This window comes from Lissotriton vulgaris, chromosome 5 (genome assembly GCF_964263255.1).
Source record: "Lissotriton vulgaris chromosome 5, aLisVul1.2, whole genome shotgun sequence".
In the NCBI taxonomy this organism is placed as follows: domain Eukaryota; kingdom Metazoa; phylum Chordata; class Amphibia; order Caudata; family Salamandridae; genus Lissotriton; species Lissotriton vulgaris.
Window position 1 is genome coordinate 1,369,942,634 of NC_141693.1, and position 24,821 is coordinate 1,369,967,454.

The 24,821-nt window shown below is 50.5% G+C and overlaps 1 protein-coding gene across 3 annotated transcripts in view; it reads left to right on the plus strand.

The window, feature by feature from the left end:
- Positions 1 to 422: 422 nt before the first annotated feature.
- Positions 423 to 24,821, plus strand: part of PHTF1 (putative homeodomain transcription factor 1) — a 516,605-nt gene continuing 492,206 nt past the window's right edge. For all 3 annotated transcript variants that reach the window (XM_086923323.1, XM_086923324.1, XM_086923325.1), the window contains exon 1: positions 423 to 603. The gene's annotated coding sequence lies outside the window, so the exon portion shown is untranslated. The remainder of the gene's footprint in view (positions 604 to 24,821) is intronic.

The following is a 24,821-nucleotide window of genomic DNA, read 5'->3' on the forward strand; positions in this document are numbered from 1 at the left end:
CAAACGTGGATCATTAAGGGACCTCTAGAAGTGCGTCCTTCTTAGGTTTGCTATTTTAAGTATGCACTGATCACAGGGGAAAACACTGACTTTCTTAACCTCTGTACCAGTTGAGACATTAAAATGCCGGTATCATAAACTGCCAGGGGGCAACCCTAACAAAGCAGTGCTGTAGGCGTCTAAACGCTGCCAGTGGATGCTGTAGAAACCATTTCTAATTTGTTAAATGACATTTTCACCAATGGTGTTGGGCCGCTAAAAGGGTTGTTTTTTGTTTACCTTATCTTCGAAATGCACGACCGATCGGGAGAGATACAAACTAAAAATCTACAATGTTCACGTCTCTCTCAGGTGCAGGTGGGCACGCGGTATCCCTTTAAGCATTGAACCGTGTGGTTGCGAGAGACCCGGAAGAAGGAAGTGTCTCAGCTGCTGAGCTTGTTTCGCTTCGCACTCGGTGCCAGTGCATGTTAGAGGGCTGGCTTTATCTGAACTGTATGTACCGGGCTCACCTGTCTGCAAATATTTACACTTCTTACCCAGAGCAAGTGGTTTGAAAGCTCAGTTCCCTTAGTCACGGAGTAAAAACAACGCGGCTAAAAAGTAAGTTACATTCTTCCTTTGCGTGTCTAAATACTTCTCCGCGTGTGTTTTTCGGTATAAAAGCACCCTGCCTCCCGAGGTACTGGTATTATATTTGCTGATTGAGTGTGCAACCGCGCAGTGCACATGAAACGACGTTTAGAAATGAAAGAAAGCTTGGTTGTTGAAGTAACTTGTCGATACTTTAACATGGAAGTTTGCCAGAAGCTTCTGGTATTTGTTTTTTGTTCTGTGAAGTTCTCTCCTCTTCATGAGTGTACGCTTTACTTCTCAAGTGGCGCCTGTCCCCTATTAACTGTCAGTAGCAAAGGGTTGATTGGCTATAGAAACCCTCTTTACCTGTATGTTGGGAACATCTGGTAGGTGCAGTTAACATGCAGAGTGCTCGCATTGGTGTGCCACTGTGCAGGTTATCAGTCCAGAGGGGCAGAACCGGACGAGGGGAGCTGAATTCTGCCCGGTCACACGTTGGGAGCATGGGGCAGGGCTAGAGCACCTGCTTGAAACCGACCTGAGTTCGTTTGATTACCTACATGTAAAAGTGTTCGGCAGCAAAGTATCAGAATTCTCAAAACCTAGTAACATAACATAACGTGTGTGTGTACGCACGTTCACTACTACTGGTATCTTGGCGCTGAATAACAGATGTTTGTTGTTAACCAACTTAATGGTACTCATTTTATCGACCTCAGATGCATGAAAGGTTTAGTGGACCCACCGGGATTTGAACCTGTGACCATGAGGTCGAACACAGGTCCCTGCAGTAGACACATTAGTCCACTGAGCCACTAGACCCAGTACTCGAAAGCAGTGCTTTAAATGGGGAAAAAAAAGTGCAGGTACTCATTTAAATAAGTTAGAGGTGTGTCAAATGGGCAGGGCTAGGGGCGGGGCTAAGGGCAAGATATGAGGATACATAATGACTTCTGTACCAGTTGCAGCACATATCAAAACGCATGAGAAATGCGTTTATGTAAACCAATTAGGTTAACACATTACACAAAATGAAAGCCAAACAGGATGATCTGCTCACATTTCCTTGTTTTGTCATATTTGCCACTTCCTAATGCCATATGTTATTTGTTGTTGTTTGGCACCATACTATATATTCTCAAGCAGGCACACACACTGAGAGCAAAACAAGCTGAGATGAACACAAAAGCATTCCCCCCATTCCCTTTAGAATATCTCCTGAGAGTATCCTGATTCTGATTACACAGCCACCTGGGCGGTCTTTTGTTCCCCTACCAATCCTCCTTTCTCGACAGGTAAGAAGAATGTCGTGGGCTTTTGATGTTTGATAGCCCCTGAACTTTCCCACCCATATTTAGACACTTGTTCTTCAGATCCCCATGAGATCCGATCCGTTCATCTCTCAATGGTGGAACTCCTGCCATCACCACATGTGGGCAGGCTGCTGATGGTGAATGAATTATCGGTAGGTTTTTAGTTACTTTTTTGTGGTGCCTCCCTCCCCGTTTTCTTGGACTCCTACGGTGGCTGAGATTCTCTGTGATGAGATTAGATTCATACTTGGCAGAACTTTAGTCTCCCTCCCATTAATTTTCATTGGCAAATTGTAATATGGACCGAAGATTTTACTGGTGGTACTGTTCCCCTGCCCCTTCTGTCCATCCTGCATGGATGTCCAATCAGCTATGGGCCCCTGGGAAGTGGCTGCTGAATTTGTAGGCATCAAAGCCTTGCTAGGGCACTGTTTGGAGCTATTTTGATAAATGTATCGATCTTCTTCAGCTTGGCCGTTATAGGGGACAGCAATTAGTGATGAAAAAAACGGTTTTAACGAAGGTATTGTATTGTAATTGTATTTATATAGCGCTTACTACCCCTGACGAGGCGTCAAAACGCTTTTTTGACGAGTAGCATGCTACTCCGGGACCCATAGAGGATTAGTGTTGAATTAGTATAGTGAAAGATGCAAGTACATTTTAAGTGGTGGATAGGTTAGTCAGTTATTTGGATTTGGAATGATAGCAGGATAGAGGAGGAGAAAAGGTTTGTCTTTATATAGCGCTTGTTACCCCTGATGGGGTGTTGAAGCACGCTACTCCGGAAGCCCATAAAGGATTAGGGGTGAAATAATATGGTGAAATGTGAAAGTAATTTCAGTGGTGGATATTAGTCAGTTATTTGGAGTGAGAAGGACAGCGGAGGGATAAAAGGGGAAGAAAGGTTTGCATTCATATAGCACTTGTTACCCCTGATGGGTGTTGAAGCGCTTTTCTGGCGAGTAGCACGCCACTCCGGAAACCCATAAATGATTAGTGTTGAAAATTAGTATAGTAAAATATGAAGTAATTTGAGTAGTGGATAGGTTATTCAGTTATTTGGGTAGAGAAGGGTAGGCGGCGGGATAGAAGAGGGAAAGAGGTTTGTATTTATAGGACAAGTTTACAGACTAGAAGCCTCAGCCCATTTCACACACTTGATAAAGGAAGGGCGCCCCCCCCCCACCACCCGCCTTAACACTTTAAGTATAATGGCCATTGTGCTATCACAGCATGACGCAAGGCGAACCCTCTCAGACCCCTGCAGTCAGGGGCCATTCAAGTGAGAGCTGCTGTAATCGCCAGCAGTGATTGTGCAAAAGGCCACTGAAGGGCTCAGTCGGAAGCAGAGCGGCGTCTGCCCCGAGTTGGAGGAGATAAGTAACCTGAGCCTGCTCTGCTCTCAATCAGGGTACCGGTACTCTCACTGACTTAAAAAAAAGTGCTGGTACGGAGTGCAAGAAATTTAGGAAGTGCCGGTACTCAGTACCGGTGAGTACAGGCCCATTTAAAGCACTGCTCAAAAGTATGTAGGCTCTTTTCGTGTGCTGTGACTGCGATCTAATGAATTGCTTCTCTTTGGTTTCTGCAAGATTTTCAGTGCGTCGGAGTGCTCCGAAGCAGCAGAAATGAAGCATGTAGGCACTGTGTGTGTAAATAAATGTCCGTGTTGTTTTGTTGAAACATACAGATAGCTCCCGGTGGCAACCATTGGAGCTATGGCTCGGGTGTGATCAACGTACCTGCGGTGCTGGGTTTTTCAATGTTTTCTGCGGCATGTACCAGTTTTTGAAGTTTGGCTACATACAGTGTGTGAATACTTTCTCATTCACCTGCATGGATGCAAATGTGGTGCTAGATTGGCTACAATTAGCCTCTGAGCAGCTTACTCCTGGTGTTGAATTCACATTTATTCAGTGACTGACAGGATAAAACAGTTTGGAAGGGCCATATAAGGTCAAAATCCTTTCTGCAATGTAGCCTTTTGCCCTCTATGGCACCAGCAGGAGGCTCGCCTCAGTAAGCAGAATTTGATTTATTTTACATTTTAATTTAGTAATTTTGTGAAGCGCTTTTAATCACTATCCAGTGGCTATAAATAAATAAATAAATAAATATATAACATCTGGGTTAAACCCCCCCGTACGTTATCAGGACATTATTACAAGTCACGAGGCTATTCTATACCTGATAAAGGACCGAGGCTGAGTTCTTTTATAAAGTTAAGAAACTCGCTTGCAATATCCCTATCATGAATGGCCAGGTGTTGTTGATTCTTTATTATACATGGTCACACATCACCTTTGCCACAAACCATTTAAATCCTTGGTGCGTAGCTCCTTCATATGAAAGAGAGAGCATATTTTACGAACATGAAGAAATAGTCTGGTGCAAAATTAAGCACATCAAAAAAGCTGTTAGATATGTGTTGCAAAAATATATTAGAATCAGATTATTACAAGTCAGGTTTTTAAAAAAATGTGCAGTAAAGGTGAAGAAACATGTACAAAGATTTCAACTTTTATATAATTACCTAAAGATTACAAAAAATGACATGTTGCCATAAATATCTCCTGCTTGTTGATGTACAGCTAGAAAGCCAAGCAGAAGAAAGAAAAGCCACAGTTTTCTTTAATTATACAACCTAACCTGCCTTGCCTTTACCCATGACAGATGACTCTGGCACCGGGCATTGTGACATCAAAGCTCAACTGTAATAAGTTATTATAGTTGAGTTCTGTCATTTCTTTATAACAGGAGAGTGGTTGCATCACAAGTCGACTAGTATAAGGAAATTACAGACCAGTTTCTATACAGGGATGTGGGTGTATGGTCAGGGACTACCGACCATCCCCCTCCCCGTCTTGTGCACCCCCACATTTAATAGAAATTGGACATGAGAGGAGTTTCTTTGGAAGGCGGGGGGTCTCACAACCCCCCGACCGTATTTATTAAAACATGAAAACAAATTGAAACTTTGAAATGAACAATATTTACACAAGCATTTATGCAGAAAATTCTACTGACATTTAGATTACAAACAATGTAGACAGGTATCAAAGGGCTAACCTTAACAAATGTCTAATACAGCATGTTTCCTAACCGAATCTAACATGTCACACTTATGAATTTTTCTGCATATCCTAATTTAGGGCCTACGGCAGGGTCGCTAACCGGTGTCAAATCCTTATCAGCCAGCTACGCCCTCACGTATGAGTGCGCATGCGCAGAGGGCCTGTTTACCGCGAGGGTACTTCCCCCCCCCCCCCTCCCGGTTACCCCCGTACGCTTCATGACTCCATTAACCAAAAGGGGGGCCCTTGCACTCTGCGCCGTTTAATGATGTCATAGTGCACGTGCGGGGTGGCTCCCCACTCCCCCGCACCTATCCAACCAAGCGGATGTACCGCCCCTGGAGTTCTAGGAGAGACCACTTGTCCCTCCCCCTGGGCGACCCCATTCAAGAATGGCGCCGCCCCCTAAGGACCTTAAATTGACTGCTTACCGATCATGATCTTACCGCCACAGGCCAGCATAGTTGACCGACTATCTGCCCTCCCTCTTTCTCTGAATGGTCATGCCTACTTAGAAACCCCCCCAGCCATGCCAAAATGATCCCCAGAAATAGTTTGTTGCCTGCCCTAGTCAGGTGGACCCCGTCTTGTAAGAAGAACTGTTCCCCCCTGACACACCCATGTGGTATATTCTGCATTTGAGGTGACCAAAATAATTTCTCTACCTTGTTTTTGATCCTCTTTACCGAGTTATTCAATCCCTTGACAGAGTCCCCCCCCCCCCCCCCCCCACCCCCTCTCCACCTGAGTCTAGGAATCATCTGCAACCAAACTATGGTGCAGCCTTCGCATGTTTTAGCCAACCAGTTTATCTCTGAGATTGTCTTCCATCAGGACCCTCCTGCCCAACTTCACCAGGTCATGTCCCCCCAGATGTAAGAACCACTGTGGGCGGCGGGGTGTGTCTATCGAGCAACTCTGTAAAGAACCCCCTAAACTGACTGAGGCAGAGGTACCATGAAAGGAAACCTTGAAACCCCCCCTGTTCTGCCCTCTGTCTATAGTTACCTGCAAGGAAAACAGATTTAGCACGTTTCACAAATGAATGACCAACAACCCATACAACTTGTGTCTCGTCCTTGTGTGCTTGGGTCCGCCGTGATGAAGGTACTTCATCACTGCGGTGAACCGACGACATTTTCTGCCCTGCGTGACAGGCTTGAGAAACTGATATATAAGCAAACAAACAAGACAGGCGTCAGTGTAAATCATCCTGCTACTTCATAACATGTGCAGCTGCACATAACGCTTGTAACAGTCGGAAGGCCATCTCCCAATCCTTTTTACACTGCTCACTTGCAACCCTCTAGCCGATGCTTCAGTGGCAGCCCCTATCCGGAATGAATGTGTCCCAAAGTCTTTCGGGTAGAAACCAGCTCTGTCCACTGTCATTGCCAATACTCTTTGGAATTGGAACCTGGTCAGTGGGGTACTGTCTGTATGCATTAACAATGCTCCCTCCACTGTGCCTACTCTCTGTTTGATGAAGGCCTCTACATGGGACACTGGGCAGCAAGGATTAGTCAGTGCCCGATGGAGTACCAGCCCATCCCCACGAGCTTCCTGATCAGTTTTTGATTTGCGTATGGTAATCAACAGCGTATCACCCAGTACTTTTGTTTGCTCCAGCCGGAGCCCACCCAGCATGTCCTGCTTACTAGTAGCCACCAGTTCACTTACCCGAAATGCCCCATAAAAGGCCAATGTAAATGCGGCTCTGAAAACAGCAGTGGACCGCACACCGCTTGCCCCTCCTCCGGGTCGCCCCTAAGCACTCTGGGATGTGAATTGCCTGGAGTTCGAAGAATTACTGAAAGTTCGTAAGTGGTTCACCAATGTAGGTGCAAGTAGATACTTGTTATTCCCCCGATCTCTGGACCCGGGACATGGCCCGGGTTTCGGGATATCTTCCCTCATATGAAGAGAAAGTCAATAGGGGTGGAAGAGAAGGCCGCCTCATAACCGTCACGGGTCTTGGTGCCCAGCACGCAGGTGCGTCGTCCAGAAGCTCGTCAGCTTGGGAGGCTCATGGGAGCCCATATTTAGAGAAAACAGCATTGGACCGCACACCGCTAGCCCCTCCTCTGGGTCGCCCCTAAGCACTCTGGTATGTGAAGTGCCTGAAGTTCGAAGAATTACTGAAAGTTCGTAAGTGGTTCACCTATGTAGGTGCAAGTAGATACTTGTTATTTCCCCGATCTCTAGACCCGGGACATAGCCCGGGTTTCGGGATATCTTCCCTCATCAGAAGAGAAAGTCAATAGGGGTGGAAGAGAAGGCCGCCTCGTAACCTTCACGGGCCTTGGTGCGCAGCACGCAGGTGCGTCGTCCAGAAGCTCGTCAGCTTGGGAGGCTCATGGGAGCCCTTATGTAGAGAAAACAGCAATGGGCCACACACCACTAGCCCCTCCTCCAGGTCGCCCCTAAGCACTCTGGTATGTGAAGTGCCTGAAGTTCGAAGAATTACTGAAAGTTCGTAAGTGGTTCACCTATGTAGGTGCAAGTAGATACTTGTTATTCCCCCGATCTCCGACCACTCAAGAACTCCATGTACCAGAGTCCCTAGGGGCGATCCGGAGATGGGGCTAGCGGTGTGCGGTCCATTGCGATTGTTTCTACAAATTGGCTCCCTTGAGCTTTGAGCTGACGAGCTCCTGGACGACGCACCTGTGTGCCGGTTCGGGCATCGAGGCCTTTGACGGTTGCTTGGCGGCCTTCTCTTCCACCCCTAACTATTTTCTCTACTGATGAGGGAAGTTATCCCAAAACCCGGGCCATGTCTCGGGCGATATCCAAAAACCCGGGACATGTATCGGGTCTAGAGATCATCAGTTCAACAAGTACCTACTTGCACCCACTGGGGTGAACCACTCAAGAACTCCATGTACCAGAGTCTCTAGGGGCGATCCGGAAGAGGGGCTAGCGGTGTGCGGTCCATTGCAATTGTTTCTACAAATTGGCTCCCTTAAGCTTTGAGCTGACGAGCTCCTGGACGACGCACCTGCGTGCCGGTTCGGGCATCGAGGCCTTTGAAGGTTGCTTGGCGGCCTTCTCTTCCACCCCTAACTATTTCCTCTACTGATTAGGGAAGTTATCCCGAAACCCGAGCCATGTCTCGGGCGATATCCAAAAACCCGGGACATGTATCTGGTCTAGAGATCATCAGTTCAACAAGTACCTACTTGCACCCACTGGCATGAACCACTCAAGAACTCCATGTACCAGAGTCCCTAGGGGCGATCCGGAGGAGGGGCTAGTGGTGTGCGGTCCATTGCGATTGTTTCTACAAATTGGCTCCCTTGTGCTTTGAGCTGACGAGCTCCTGGAGGACGCACCTGCGTGCCGGTTCGGGCATCGAGGCCTTTGACGGTTGCTTGGCGGCCTTCTCTTCCACTCCTAACTATTTTCTATACTGATGAGGGAAGTTATCCCGAAACCCGAGCCATGTCTCGGGCGATATCCAAAAACCCGGGACATGTATCGGGTCTAGAGATCATCAGTTCGACAAGTACCTACTTGCACCCACTGGGGTGAACCACTCAAGAACTCCATGTACCAGAGTCCCTAGGGGCGATCCGGAGGAGGGGCTAGCGGTGTGCAGTCCATTGCGATTGTTTCTACAAATTGGCTCCCTTGAGCTTTGAGCTGACGAGCTCTTGGACGACGCACCTGCGTGCCGGTTCGGGTATCGAGGCCTTTGACGGTTGCTTGGCGGCCTTCTCTTCCACCCCTAACTATTTTCTCTACTGATGAGGGAAGTTATCCCGAAACCCTAGCCATGTCTCGGGCGATATCCAAAAACCTGGGACATGCATCGGGTCTAGAGATCATCAGTTCAACAAGTACCTACTTGCACCCACTGGGGTGAACCACTCAAGAACTCCATGTACCAAAGTCCCTAGGGGCGATCCGGAAGAGGGGCTAGCGGTGTGCGGTCCATTGCGATTGTTTCTGTAAATGTGGCTCTGAACAGGAGTACCTCCCCTAATGAACTGCAGATGTTAGACAAGGCATTCAGTAATGCCGCCAGTCGTTATAAACCTATCAGTTGTCTGGTGTCCATGGTGGCTGCCTGCAGGCGCCGCCACCCCTTTAGTGCCTTCTGCACGATGAAACTATTTGTGGGATCTTTGGCCCCCTTAATCTGCGCAAAGAAAGAGACAGCTGCCCTGTACCTGCTAGCCGTTGATGCGGAGCGCCCTCCTTTATGTAATGCATCTAGGTACTGAGTGAACTTATCTGACTGATCCCATGTCTCCGCCCAGTCCCGTCCCAAAAAAGAGCAATAAGACAAAAACGCCCCTTTATAAGCGGTTCTGGTCCTGGGCGCTAGGCTAGCTGCCACGAGGTTCTGTAGCTGGGGGCACCAATTTGCCAGAGAGTTGCTGGGAAGTGTGTAGGCGTCGCCTCTGCAGATGGTAGATGTTCCCTGAATACCTGCATCTTAAAGTGAGAGAGTGCATAGCTGCATTATTCAAAACCCCCGGGACATGTTTGGCCCTAAACTGTACATTGAGTTTTATGCAATTCGGCACAATTTCCTTCAGTAGGCGAAGTATAAATTTAAACCGTGCCGCCTGCTGGTTGATAGATTCCACGTCATGTTATCTGACCAGAAGATTACAGATCAATTACACAACTGATCAGGCCAAACTGTTAATGCCACCCAAATTGGAAATAGCTCTAAGAAACCGATGTTAGCTGTCAGGCCATTCTCCTCCCAGCAAACCGGCCACCGTTGGGCCACTCACCTGTTTCCAAGTATGGCGCCAAACCCCACACTGCCTGCAACATCAGACCATAGGCCCAACTCTGCAGACAAAGTGGGGGGTCCGCACCACACTAGCCGTTGAAGCCCTGCAGAAATGCAATCCAAATACGCATGTCCTGGCGGACCTCAGCCTGCAGCCTAGTGCGATGGTGTTTCTCCCGCAGGCCCGTCATGGTCTGTGAGATTGGGTATCACTTTTAGTGCGAAATTCAACTGGCCCACAGTCGGCTGTGCCTACTGTAGCGTCACTTTGTTTTTGGCCAGACATTGCAGAAATTTCATGATTTTGTCTTTGTGTAACATGAAACAACCCTCCACTGAGTCCAATTCTATAACTAAAAATTCCAATGTGGTTGCTGGACTCAGTCTTCCCCGGTGCCAGCAAGACTCCAAAAGCCCGCATGAGCACGCAAAATTCCTGCAATGCCCATGCACACTCCTCTGTGCCCGCCGACCCGAGAATGAGAAAGTCATCCAGGTAATGCATGACATGGAGGTGTCCTGTCGTTTGCCTAAAGACCCATTCAATGGGCGAATGAGACACCAGCCGTACTCCCTCCCTAATCCTGTTTCTTTCTTCCCCTGTTTCCAGATGTGTTACTTTTATTACGGCAAGTTGTTTCTGGGTGGGAAGGCTGGTTACAAATGGAACAAGTATGTCTGAATTTGCAAGTGCCTTGTGCCCTGGTACATGAATGCTTGTTGAAATCCCAGCACACTCCTTTCCGCCCCGCTGTTCCCTGTTTTAGGGGCCGTGCCACCCCCCCTGTGCCGGCCGAAAGGGCTGCTGGGGTTTGGAGGGGTAGCTTTTGTTCCAACTTGGCGCAGCGCTCCCTGGTTGCCCTGCCGTGAACTGGCCATACCACGAAATGGAATCCACCCGACCCCATTAGAGTGAGGGGCTAAACTCTTTAGCCTTCCTGAAACACTTTTCATACTCCTTCCACCCTTCCCCTCCATAGTTATCACTGAAAGGTGTGATCCTACTCTGGTAACATGCCATCTCTGCCTGTAAATTAGGGGAACGCTCGGCTGTAATCGCCATGAAGACAGAAAAGGCCCTAATCCAATCGATCAATGTCTCCTCCACCCTGAATCTTGCCATTTCTCCCCGCCATTCGCTAGGCGACATACTGTCCTTCTGCTTCCTAGCATACTCCATTTCCCTGTTATCCACTAACAAAGAAAACATATTGACATATTTTCCTGCCCAGATCAAATCCTTCACTTCCTGTGTAACATGTTGCCCCAGATTTTCCCTCCTTGTGGGTATTTAGCCCACACCTAGTACTGGTAATGCCACCACATTACCCCTTTCTGCGACCCACGTTGGTTCAGTAATCTTGTCCTTTCTGGAGTCGCTGCCCGGGCATGCTGATTGTGCAATACTAGGCGCACTGGGCCCCCCACCACCAGGGGCAGACATGATCCTTGCTACCATTTTTTGTGCTTCCGCTAAGGGATCCTCTCCCACGTCTTTTGCGCCCACTGAAGAAGGTAACATCCCCCTATCCCCAACTAAGGGAGTACTGCCGCTATCTGGGCTGCCAGCTCTGGGGGTACCCGACCAACCACAGGAGGCGCTGCTACTAAAATGGGGGGGTGCCACGCCGGGTACTGGGATAGGTGCTGGGTTACCCATGGGTACCACCGGGACTACCGCTGGGACCCCCAGAGGCACTATGCTCGGTGCTAGTGCCGTTGTGGCAGGAGCCTGTGGTACTGGCACACCTGCCGGGATTAGGGGAGTAGGCAGAGGAACCACCGGCGGTGATAGCCCCCATCTGGGACCCCCCCCAAGAGCCTCCCCTCCCCCTGCTGTTTAGGCCCCCGACTGCTACCCTTCTTGACCCTGACACGCTTGGGCTAAGCACCCATGTCCCCCCTGGGCTGCGGGGGCACTATTATTCGTTTGGGTCTCCCAGATGGCCCAGCCTGAGCATCCAACCTCTGGGTGAGCTCAGCCACGTTTTTCCCCATCTGGTCCACTTTACCCCATCTCCTGCCATCTTGCGCATCATGCCCTGCAGCATATGTTCCACGCCGGAACGCTTCGTGCCACGTCCACTAGCCATCCTCTTTTTTGCCTTGCAAAAGGGAAAAAAACACCTACACGTTTTCTAACCCTATGAGCGCAATGTATTCCTGCACCCACCAGGGCCTGCCTGGCTTCTACCTGTACCAAGTTGGAGGTACACAGGCTGGCCGTAAGCACCACGCAACTGTGACCGCGACACACCAGCTAGCCTGGGTGTTGGGGGAGCGCACTCTAGCCCGGCGGCCCAACAGAAGCAGTGAAGTGCAGGCCTGCCTGTGTCCTCGGATAGCGTTGTCCACCGCGCCACTCTCCGTTGGCTCTGCCTGCAGTGTCCCCCTCAATGATGTCCTACGATAAAAAAGAAAATTAGCATACAGTACTGTCACCCTTAAAAAAGAAAATATCCAATCTTCTAGCTGTATCCCAGCCCCCTTTACTTGAGCATCAGTGCAGCAAAGCTAGTGTAAAACACAAAATTAACCAAAAAGACTTGTGCTTATTAGCGCCAGGATACTCAAGAGTAGTCGTGCGCATAATAAATACCCATATAACATATAACATTAGCAAATTCCTCTTTAAGGTTGAGTGGACCAACCTGGATTTGAACCTGTGACCATGAGCTCAAACACAGGCTCCTGCAGTTGCTGCTTTAGTTCACCGTGCCACCAGTTCCGTCTGAACCGTTATGTCAAGCACCCTCAATATTACTCCAAACTGTCTCCATTAAAACAATTCCAAAGCCAGCAATAACCTCCTCCAAATTACACGGAGCCTGCTTATTATTAAAAACTGGATGAACCGCTTTTAAAGATCAACTTTTGGGGGGCGTGGCCAAGATGGCGGGCTGAGAGGACGCACTCGCCGAGAGCTCCCGGACCCCTGAAATCCTGCGCCGCTCGTAACTGCTGATTCCCCCCCGGATCACGCGGTGACTGAGCCTGGAGTCCACGGTGGAAGTGTGGACCGATTGTTGAGCCTTGTTTGCCCCGTCGGGGGTGAGATCCTGCCCGAAATAGCCTTGGTCGGAGCCCGCTGAGCGGCCTGGGGGTGAGCCGGGAGCCGTGAGACCTCCAGGCTTCGGAACCTGACGGAGCGCTCTGCCACCTATGAGAGGCCCGCTGCAGTGCCTGTGCTGTCGAAGTGGGAGCCGGCGGTGACTCCGCGAGCGAAGCGGAGCCGGCCAGCGGCGGATGCAGGGAGCGGAGTTGAGCGGAGGAGATAGGCGGAGGCGGAGCCGGCATCGAACTGCTACGCTGGTCCGTGGTTTGGAGAGGCTCGTCCTGAGAGGTCGCTCCGGCCGGTCGTTGGTGGTGGAGTAGTGGCATTGTGCTCCTGGAGCGGATCTTTCCCCGGGATTGCTGATACCGGCGACCATCGCCTCGTGAGCCTGCCTACCGGCTGGATTCCTCGCTACCGGACCCGAGCGGAGGTTAGGCCTTCCATCATGGGCGTTGACCTATTGATATTGCAGGGCGGCCATTTTGTGCACCCCGGCCTGGCGGCTCGGCCTTCCTAGTGCTCTTGGTGTGGCGCTGTCCCCGTCTGGTGTATAGCTGCGACGGCACGGTTGCCCTCTGTGCCGGACGGAAAACCTCGGCGTCCCCTACACAGCTGAAATGTCGAACGCTAGAGGACAGAGAAGGGGTGACCGGACCTTGCCGGACATGCTGGGGCGCGGCGCCCTGCGTAGCGGGGGCACTCAGCCCACCACGACCTCCCCGACCCCGGCCAGGGGTGCAGATGGCGGAGAACCCCCGGTGACAAGATCATTTCTCGAGTCGCTCTTCAGTACCCTGCGGGAGGACTTTCAAACGCTGAAGCGTGAAGTGGCCGGGGAGGTCCGTGAAGTACGGAGAGAGATGGACTCCCTGGGGGAGCGTGTCAACACCGTGGAGGAAGCAGGCCACTCAAGAGACGAAGAGATCACCCATTTGCAGCAGGAGGTCCTGCGGCTGCTTGAACAACAGATCGAATTGCAAGCCCACGCCGAGGACCTCGAGAACCGATCCAGGCGGAATAATATCAGGGTCCGTGGCGTGCCGTCCAGTGAGGAGGGTGAAGACGTGACTGCATACCTGGTGGCCCTCTTCCGTGCAATTCTGGGGGAGTCGGAAGACTTTCGGATCCGTGTGGATCGAGCACATCGGGTGGGTCGCCCCCGCAGAGCCACGGCGCCCGCACCGGACATTCTGGCCTTCCTCCCGGACTTCCCCCTCAAGGAGCGGATCCTCCGAGAAGCGCGTGGCCAGCAGCCTTTCCGCTTCCGAGACCACCCGGTGGCCCTGTATCAGGACCTGTCTACGGTCACGCTGCAAAAGAGGAAATCGTTCAAGATCGCTACCGACTTCCTCCGGGAGCAAGGGACACAGTACTCTTGGGGGCATCCTTTCCGATTGATTTTTCGATGGAACGGTACTTTGCACCAGCTCCGGTCCCTCCAGGATGTCTGCGCGGTGTTGGGCCTTACAGCATCTGATACGGACACCCCGGCACCGCGTCATAGACGAAGCACTCGTGACGGATGGCAGCAGGTGGGAGAGAGGAGCTCTCCGACACCGGAGCGACCGGGCTCGCCCACGATCCGGGCGGACATGGCGGCCGCCATCCAGGAGGCCTCCAGAGTGGCGGCGAATGGTGAAGTGGCCCTGACGGCCTGAACTTGCTCCGGGGGGAGTCTGCTCTAGCTTTTTCTTCTTGCAGGTGCGGAGATTCGGGGGGAGGGCGGGGAGGAATGGCGAGTGCAGGAGGTGGTGGCTGGACGTCCACTAGACTGATTTACCACGGCCTTGTCCGATAAGGACCGGACTGGGACAATGTCTTTTCTGCAAAGTTTGAGAAGTGGGGTACGGGAATGGGACCGGTGGGGGGATGTTTTGCATTTGGGGACTAGCGGGGGGGTTTGTTGTTGGGAGTGGTATGGATTTGGACGTGCGGGGTCCCGGGGGGAGGGGGGGGCTTTTCCAGTTGCGGGGTGTTGGGGTTCGGGGACTGTACTGTGCCATGGGGATGTTCGTAGATGCTCTGTGCTGAGGCCTCGCGTGGCACCTTCCATGTTTGCCCGCTGGGCTTTGCTTCTTGATGTGTGCTCCAGTGATCCCCCTCCTTGATGGCTCTTAAAGTGATTACTTTAAATGTGAAAGGGCTGAACAACCCGGTTAAAAGGCGGGCTGTGTTATCTTTGTTAGAGAACTCCCAGGCGGATGTCTGCCTGCTGCAGGAGACCCATTTGCTGGCTAAGGACTGCTCTAGGATGCGTACCCCCAAGTTCCCCACGCAGCTATTCTCCTCTAGCGCTTCTAAAACGGCAGGGGTGGCGATCCTGTTCTCTAGGGGGTTCAGGGGAGAGGTATTGCACAAAATAGCGGAACAGAAGGGGAGACTTCTGGCATATAGGATCAAGGTGGGGGGTTTAGTACTGACTGTTGGCACTCTCTACAGCCCCAATGACCGCCAGGACCAATTCTTGCACAGGGCACTAGATGACGTGGCGTCCACCTCTGATAGGCACATAGTATTGGGGGGTGATTTGAACCTAGTTTATGACGCGGCAATGGACAGGTCTGTGCAGCGGCGCCACCAGTTGGGTGAGCTTTCGAGCTCGATTCGCACTCGACTTGAGGAGCTGGACTTGCATGACATGTGGCGCCACCTCCACCCCACCACCCGCGCATACTCCTACTTTTCACATGCTCACAGGTCCTATGCGCGACTGGACCATCTACTTGTGTCGGGTCCAATGCTCCTTTTGGCTTCGAGCGCAGATATGGGGGTCCTCTCTCTTTCCGACCACGCACCGGTGGAGGGTGCTTTCACTCTGCCGCCGATGGTTCGGCCGAGAGGGGTCTGGCGGCTCCGAGACACGCTTTTGCATAGGCGGTCAACAGTGGATCAGATCCGCGCGGCCATTTTGAATTTCCAGAGTGTGAACGATAACGAGGACACCTCTCGCGCGACACAGTGGGCAGCCCTGAAGGCCGTGCTCCGGGGCGAATTTATAGCTATCTCCTCGGCTGAGAATAAGGATCGACAGCTCAAAAGGGACGAGCTTACCCGGCAGGTGAAGGAGCTGGAACAGGTTCATCATAGGACAGGGGCCCCCAGGGTTTGGAGGCAGTTGAAGGCAGCCAGAAAACTTTTGGCCGCCCTGGACATGGACCGGGCGGAGTATGCGATGCTTCGCCTGAAGCACAAATACTACACGGGGGGATCGCTGCGGGCGGCTCTTGGCCAACAAACTCAGGGTGCAGCACCAACAGCACCGAGTGAAGGAATTGGTTGACTCGACCGGAGGTTTGGTCACGTCTGATGAGCAAATAGCAGACGTCTTTCGTAGCTTTTACACTGACCTCTACACTGGAGAGGCCCCCTCTGCCCAGGCTGAGGTGGACTATCTGGACTCGGTGCCGCTCCCGTCGTTAACGTCAGATCAGGCTCAGTATCTGGAGCGTGACATCCGTGTCGAGGAGGTGATTACGGCGATATCTCGGCTCAAACCGGGCAAGGCCCCGGGACCGGATGGCTTTATCCCTCTGTTTTACAAGACCTTCTGTCAGGAGTTGGCACCTCTGCTGACCCGCCTTTTCAACACCTTTGCGGAACCGGGTGCCATCCCCTCCGAATTTCTTCAGGCCACGGTCTCCGTGATCCCGAAACCGGGCAAGGATAGGACCGCCTGTGGGTCCTACCGCCCGATCTCGCTGCTGAACACGGATTTGAAAGTGTTCACCAGCATATTAGCGGCACGCCTGGCACTGCACCTCCCGGGCATGGTTGATCCGGATCAAGCGGGCTTTGTGCCTGGCAGGCAAACTGTAGACAATACAAAGAGGGTGACCCACATTCTCGAGAAGGCCTCCAGGATCCCAGGGGAGAGGATGCTCTTGTCTATTGACGCGGAGAAGGCTTTCGATAGGGTACACTGGCCCTACCTAGAGAAGGTCCTAGGCAAGTTCGGGATAGGTGAGAAGTTCCGTCATCTGATCTTCAACTGTTACCGGTTCCCATCTGCAGTGGTCCGAGTGAACGGAGGCAGCTCTCGGCCCTTTCCCATTGAACGGGGTACGAGACAGGGGTGCCCACTGTCCCCTTTGCTCTTTGCCCTATACATGGAGCCATTTGCTCAAAGGGTTCGGCAGAATCCCGACATTGTCGGAGTCAAGATGGGTGAATTCCATCATGCGATTAGCCTGTACGCAGATGATGTCATTCTGACATTAGACGACCCGCGGCGGTCGCTACCGGCTTGCATTGCGGAATTGGACTTATTCGCCGAGGTGGCGGGCTTCAAGGTGAACTTAGGGAAGTCAGCCGCCCTTGACATTTCGCTTGTTAGCGCTACTAGAGCGGAACTACAGAGGCTTTATCCTCTGAGCTGGTCCAGGGACCGGATTCCATATTTGGGGATCCTGTTGGCGCCTTCCCTCCCGGCAATGGTCACGGCCAATTATGCGGCTTTGAGCACGAAGATCAGAGAGGAACTTGGCCGGTGGGACAAGGGCACGTTGTCGCTGCTAGGCAGGGTGGCGGCGGTGAAGATGACCCTCCTGCCTCAGGTGCTTTACCTCTTCAGGGCGTTGCCGCTCCAGCCCCCCACGGGGTGGCTCGCGGAGACCCAGTCGGCCATCGCGCGGTTTGTATGGCAGGGCCGTAGGCCGCGGATTAGGAGGAGCATCGCTACGCTGGCGCCCGACTCTGGGGGGCTGGGGATACCGGACTTGCGGAAATATTTCCAGGCCGCCCAACTCCGCTATCTGGTGGAATGGAGCCGGTGGGAGTCTGATAAGCATTGGCTGTTCCAGGACCAAGCGGTGGCGGGTAGGACGCTACAGGAAGTACCATTCTTGAAGCGGGCCCATCGACCCCCCCAACCTCTACGCGTCTTTGGTGACGCGGGTCCCGCTTCGGACGTGGGACTCGGTGGCCGTTAGGCATGAGCTTACTTCCTTCCCCTCTCCCTTTACGCCGCTCATTGGCAACCCGGACTTCGGCCCCGGGATGGAGAGCGGCGCTTATGAACACTGGCGGGCGGCCCGCTGCTGCGCCTTGTATCATTTGTACAGCCCTGAGGGAGTTGTCCCCTTCCAGGATTTGCGGCGGGACTATGGCCTCCCAGAGACGGAACGCATGCGATACATGCAGGCGCGTCACTGGGCACTTCAGCCCCAGGTGCGCGACTCGGCAAACCGGGAGATCACGGTATATGAGCGCTGGCTAATCACTCGCACGTCGGACGCTAAATTGATCTCAGATCTGTATAAAATGCTGCAGCTCCCCTCTTTCCATATTCACAACCCCGGCCGGGAACGATGGGAGCGGGAGCTTGGCCGAGTGTTGAGCCACAAGGAATGGGAACATATCTCCTTCCGCGCACGCCACTCGGCCTATCACATGGGTCTTACGGAGACCTTCACCAAAATCTCGACCTATTGGTACCGCACCCCGGAGAAACTGCACGAGATGGACAGGGCAATACCAGGGACGTGCTGGCGCAACTGTGGCAATACTGGTACACTTACACACATACTGTGGGAATGCCCCCTTCTGGCTCCCTATTGGGAAGAGGTCCTGGGTGAGGTGGACAAATGTTCTGAGATATAATTGCCGAGGTTCCCTGCCTGTGTTCTACTGGGATTGCCAAATGGGTTGATGTATCCCCTCAGGTCCAGGAGGGGCAGACAGATTGCGATTGCTCTGGGGTCAGCGGTGCAAAATATTCTCATACATTGACGCTCTACCACACTTCCCTCTGTAGTTGGCTGGCTGCATAGATTATGGCATGTCCTTGGAATGGAGAAGATGTCCTTAGTGGCCCTGGGAGACACTGATACTTTTGAGGAACTGTGGGCGCCCTTTCATAGCTTGTTGTGTTCTGAGTTTCGGGAGATTACCTGTCCCAGATATCTTAGGTTACTACGGCTGACACCGCCACTAGACCCGCCTGTCTGATAGGACGGGGCTGGCATTGCATAGCGGGGATTACTGGAGGGTCGATATGAAGAGAGAACTGATGATAATGGCACAGTACAGGGGGTGGGTTGGGGTATGGTAGTTGAGGGGGTTCTGTAAGGTTAAGTAGGTTTTTGGAGCGGGGATGCTTCTCTACCCCTTCCCCCCTTTCCCCCTCCCCCCTTATTTTCTTTTTCTTTGCCCCCCCTATTTTTCTCTTCCTTCCCCCTCCCCCGCCCTTCCCTCCCCCCCCCCTTTTGTTATCCTTATGTGACCACAGGCGCGGAAGCTGTGTTCCTGAATCGTATGGAGCCTATTGCAAAGATGTAACTGTTTTGCTGTATTTGCTGTATCACACGCACCGATTGTGCGGATCCCGTGGTTTATCTTTTTTTTTTTTTTTTTTTTTCCTACCCTGCTGTTTCCTACCCCTCCCTGCTTCAATAAAATACTTTAAACATAAAGATCAACTTTTCTGGCGTGTGTAGCTGTGCGGCTATTTAAATGCTTGCAGCACTTTCCTTTCCATGCGGTCTCCCATCCACATACTAACCAGGCCTGAACCTGCTTCGCCTTTAGCATCTGCTTCCAATCTGGGAATCGCCCCACAGTGCCCTGCTCGACCCGGGCCCCCTGCGCGTCACGCTCACGCTGCCTTACAAGCTACTTAAACCAGACGCTACCACCACCTCCGAACGCTCGGTACAAAGCCTCACTCCGGCGCGCCTGCAAACCCGGCAGTGCAGCGCTCTCTTGCCTCAAATCCTGCCGCTTCCGAAACCAGCGCGATCACACCTCATGTCCGAAGTGAAGTAGTGCTGCCAGGGCCGGTACGCGCTCCCTACTGCCAAATGCCTGAAAAACAAAAGGAAAGAAAAATTACGGGGCGCCTCGCTGAGGTGGGGGAGATAGCCTGGGGCAGCGCTGGAACAAGAGGGCGCTTCCCGCGCTCCCCCGGCCTTTTAACTCCCTTGGGGGCGGACCAGTGGCTACTGTTCTGCTCCTCCCCATGGCCCAGGAAGCAATTAGATTGCCTCCGGGTCAACGGGGAAGCCTGCATCAATCGGTGGTGGGGCGCGCCCTCCGCGTCATCCAGAATCGGCAGGGGCACGCCTCACCACCGATAGAGATAGGGAATGAGGGGGCCGGCGCCCCGCCATAAGTGTGGGGGGGTGAGCGCCCCCCTTTCCTTTCGCAGTAAAATAAGACCACAAATGAAAGCTTCTGGCATTAACGGGAGAATTGAGATGAGAACAGAAAGTCTGTATTCCTAAAGTGACAAACATCTTTGCATCAGCCCAAATTTGTCGCAGCTACTTGGCTTGCTTTGAGCAGGCTGGACAAGAAGATTGTTCTATGTGTTTGAGTTGGGTATGGATGATATAAGTTGGGTTGCATTTGGCTGCTTAGCGGGTGTGATCTGGTTGGATTATCGGTACATCCTAATGTTTCTTTTTTTTAAATTATTTGTGATTACAAAAAGGAACATGCACTTTGAAAGCTTTTGATTGTATGGAGCCTTTTCATTTTTATAATATCACAATCACATGTGTCAACAAGTGTTGGCAGTATGGCGGTTTGGTTTCAGTTTGTAGTAGCTAAAGTTACCTTTTCCAAGTTTAGTTTTTAGCAGCAACAGGGCTCACTTGATGTGGAATGTTCTTGTTTTGCATTTATTGTCTTAATACTAGGGGTACAAAACAGTACAGTCATGTTAGGGTAGTTTGAGATGGTTTTGGTTTAATGCTACAGTGTTTTTTTCGGACAGACTTTTTTTGAACAACTTACATATGTTGTGCATGATTTTGTAACCATTGGAGTGTGTCACAGTACTGTGTACTATCATCAACTGACTCTTATATAACAATGATGCTTATGGGACACTGAAGAAATGTAGTGTTAAGGAATGGTTGGGTTTCCACAAAGGTATACACTTTGAATAGATATATGTGGACTACCATACACTACAAAATTATTTGCCTATGTTGTTTTCCAGCCCTGAGGAAGTCTTGGGGAACACCCTAGACGATAAAACATGGGTTGGGTGGCTGGGCTAATCAAAAGAAAGAAAATTAAAAATCAAAGAAAAATACAAGGAATTTGTGTCTTATTACCTGATGTACTGTATACAGATAAAGTGTGTGCTCGGAAAACTTATGTTCATTATTATTATTATTATTAAATTTCTTATATAGCGCCAGAATCGACCCCCGAAGGGGCATCTCCGCGCTTGCCTTGGGAACCCGTCCTGGTTTTTCCCTGTGAGATAGCCCCTACAGGGCATCCCCAAGGTGAAAGCCAGGCATCCCGCCGCGGGGGGCCGTTGTGGAGATTAAGCAAGCTTAATGCCCAGAGTTGCAGAGTGTGAACCCATGATTAGGTCAGGCACCGAAGCGAGAATTATCGAGTCCATGGACATTTGAGCTCAAGACCCTGCCGCGTCGGGAATTGAACCCTGGTCCCGGGTCTGACCTCTGCTTCAGGGTCTGCCTGCTCTAACCAGTGAGCCACACTTCTCCACTTCTTGGCAAGTGCAATGGAGTAGAGCAATAAAATGGAGTATCATGGAGTGGAGTGTGGTAGAGAAGAGTGGACTAGAGTGAAGTGGTGCAAAGTAGATTGGCATTCAGTGCATTGGTTTTGAGTAAAGTGACGTAGAGTAATGAGATGCAGAGTAGGTGGCAGTGGCATAGAGTGCAATGGCAAAGACTGGAGTGGCAGAGAGTAGAGAAGATTGTTTCAGAGTTGATTTAAGTGGCATAGAATGGAGTGGTGTGGAGTGGTGCAGGATAGAGTGCAGTGTCTTATAGAAGAGTGGTGTAGTGTTGAAGGGTACAGTGGTGCATAATAGAGTAAGTAGAGTGGCGCAGAATATAGAGACGTAGACTGCAGTGTCAAACTGATCCAGCGGTTTACCAACAGATACTCCACTACCATATACTCACCTGGGCCCATAAACTCACAAGTGGTAAAAACCGCTGGGGTCGGACGTTTGTAAATTTCCACAGTGCTCAAGATTAGTTATTTTAATACTCATAACTAACCTTTCACTGATCAAAAAGTTCTTTCCTCTGGTCAATGGACCATTAGTTGAACTAGTTGATGGTGAAAATTAACATAAAACTAACTGTTCTTTTATTCTATGTAAATAACCACGGACTCAGGAAAGTTTTAAATCTTTATCTAAATTAATGTATGTGAAACTATTCCAAAATACAGTGCAGTCGCCGTCACTCATAGGAGAGAAAATTCAATTCATAAAACACCAAGCATATACTTCGGACTCATACAATAATCAATGCTCAGAAAGGGAGAGGACAGAGAGAAAAGGACATCAACAAATTACAAGAAAAATATAGTTACCAAGGATGATGTGAAAGACCAACCCCCTGGCCAAAGGGCTGGTGTGGGTCCTCCGGGATAGGGCAGTAGACAAAGACTCCAGGACAGGATAGATGACCTCTCTAAAATACCGACGGTTGCGCTGCACATCTCTCTGACACTCTCTTCCTCCTCGAGATTCTTCCGCGATCTTCTGTCTAACCCAATTAATTAGGATAGAAAGTTCTGCTTCAAGTTCTGTATTCGGTTCTTCATCAGCTTCTCACAGCTTCTCTCCCAGCAACAGCATCTCCCGCAGCAACGACAGCCTCCTAAAATCATCTTCTCTGACTAACTAACTAAAGCTATCGTAATTATACCTTTCGTTCTGCATGTTCCACCCATTAATGTTTCAATATCGTAACAATACGAAATCTTATTGGTCAGACAAGGGAGGAAGCTCTATCACACCATGCTTACATGTCATTTAAATCAGTTCAGCTATTATTCGCAAACCCATCCACTTAATTTTTATTCATATATTTAGTTCTCATACATTTCTAAGTTCACTTTGAAACATTTTATTAACATTCTGAATAAGAGTCTTCTTTGTTGCACTCTTCACCATCCGTTCCCAAGTTTGTAACACTCGATTTTGGCTTCCTTTCCATAGCTCTGTCATGGCCTTCATGGCTTCACTGAGTGTGCCTGCGCAGCGTTCGCGTCACTCAGCCTAATCCAGTTTTATGAGAGAGGCCCAACTACGCACTAATGATAAAGTCAGAAAGACCAATATTAATTTCACAAATAAAGTGGTCGCACTGTATGCCACCCACCTCTACTCTATCCCCCTTTACTTATTAATACTTTTCCCGCATTAGCATTAGTAGAATAGCTTGTTTTAATTTCAAGTAAGCAGATGCTATGCACGCTAGTCTTCAAAACTCCATTTTAGTGTCTTCTGCTCATGCACCGGGATTTCCCTCCAAACATTAATACGTAATACTACGTAGATATTGTTGACACATGCGCAAACAGTTTCCCGTTCAACGCTGTATTAGTCCATCTTCATTGTTATCCAAATTAGTACACACATATGCAAGCTTCACTAACCCGCGTGTTCAATGTGGTGCATATTAGTTATTCACGAAACATGATTTAATAACTTGTTAGTAAGTTAACGAGTGGATCGCATCCGAGCATGTTTCTTTTCATCAATATAGTGCAGTGGTGCACAGTAGATTAGAGTGGCGTAAAGTGGATTTCATTAGAGTGCATTGGTGTAGAGTGTAGTGGCGTAGAGTTCAGTGACAGAGTGCAGTGTTGTAGAGTGGTGTAGAGTGCATACTAGTAGAGTGTAGTGGTATAGAGTGGTGTAGAGTGCAGTAGCATCGAGTGTTGCATCTTAGAGTAGATTGGCGCAGAGCATATTGGTTTTGAGTAAAGTAGTGGATAGTGCAGCAGCGTAGAATAGAGTGGCTTAGAGTGGAATTGATGTGCGCAGGGTAGATTGCAGTGGCATAGAGTGAAGTGGTGTAGATTAGAGTGGATTGGCATAGAGTGCAGTAGTGCATAGTAGAGTAATGTGGGGTAGAATGCATTGACATAGAGTAGAGTGGTCTAGAGTAGAGAGTCATCAAGTGAAGTGGCATAGAGTGGAGTGCTGTAGAGTACAGTAATGCAGTGTGGAGTTCAGTGGTATAGAGTGGTTCAGGGTGGAGCAGCGGTGGAGCTGGGGTGGGGGGGGGGCGGTCCGCCCGAGGCTGCAAAATTTTGGGGGCGGCCGAGTGGCACTGGTGGCCTGTTGCGGCGGCCTTTATAATTTATTTGAGGACACTGTGCCCCCAAATAAATTATAAAGACCACCACGGCCGCAACGGGCCACCAGTGGGCAGTTTAAAAGTGCGCGCTGCGCGCACCTGACCTGCCGCAGCGTCAGTCACAGTGCTTCAAAAATTACGGCCTCGACGTCCCGGTCCCGTGTTTTTATTTGCTGAGCTGAGTGAGCTCAGCTCTTGACTGTTGGCCCACAGGTCCGCCCCAGCCTCCAGGGCCATCAATCAATGGGGGCGACATTAAATGATTTATTATTTTGGCCAGCCCTGCCCTCGCGATGAGAACGACGTAGCAGTGACGCGTCACACGCTTTACCGCTACACACTCTTGTGCTCATTTTGACCTGGGGCAGTCGGTGCAGTGCTGCTCTCTGGTCGATTTGCTTGCTCTCTGGCTGCTGATTAAGTTCGAACCAACCACCACTGGCTGCCTGGCATAGAAACCCTGGAGCGAATCACAAGTGAGGTAAGAGGACCGTTTTCAGAGGGGATATTTAGTGAGTGGCAGCATAGCTGCCAACAGGGCTTTAAGTGGGATGAAAAAACTGGGGGGTCGCTGAAAGGGGGGTGGCCGATTTAATTAAGGCATGGATTTAAAACACTTACGCTAAAAATCTGTGTTTAGCATAGTGTGCCAACTGACTTGTATTCTGCTGTTTCTGTCATTGCATCCAGATATGTGATACAACAAGTAACATCATACCTACAACCAGGCCTGGTTCTAGAGGGTGGGCCAGGCCCACCCAAGGATTGCCCTGGCCCACCCTAGGCCGTTCTGAACTACAAATAAGAGCGTTTTTCATCCTAATGTTTCATAGTGGCTTGAAGCCCCATTGTGCCCTGCCACGTTATTTTATTTAATTATTAACCATTGACATACTCTAGTTTAAGGCCTGGGGACAGGTGTGAAATCAGCAGGGATAGTAGGTGCTATGATGTGCAAAT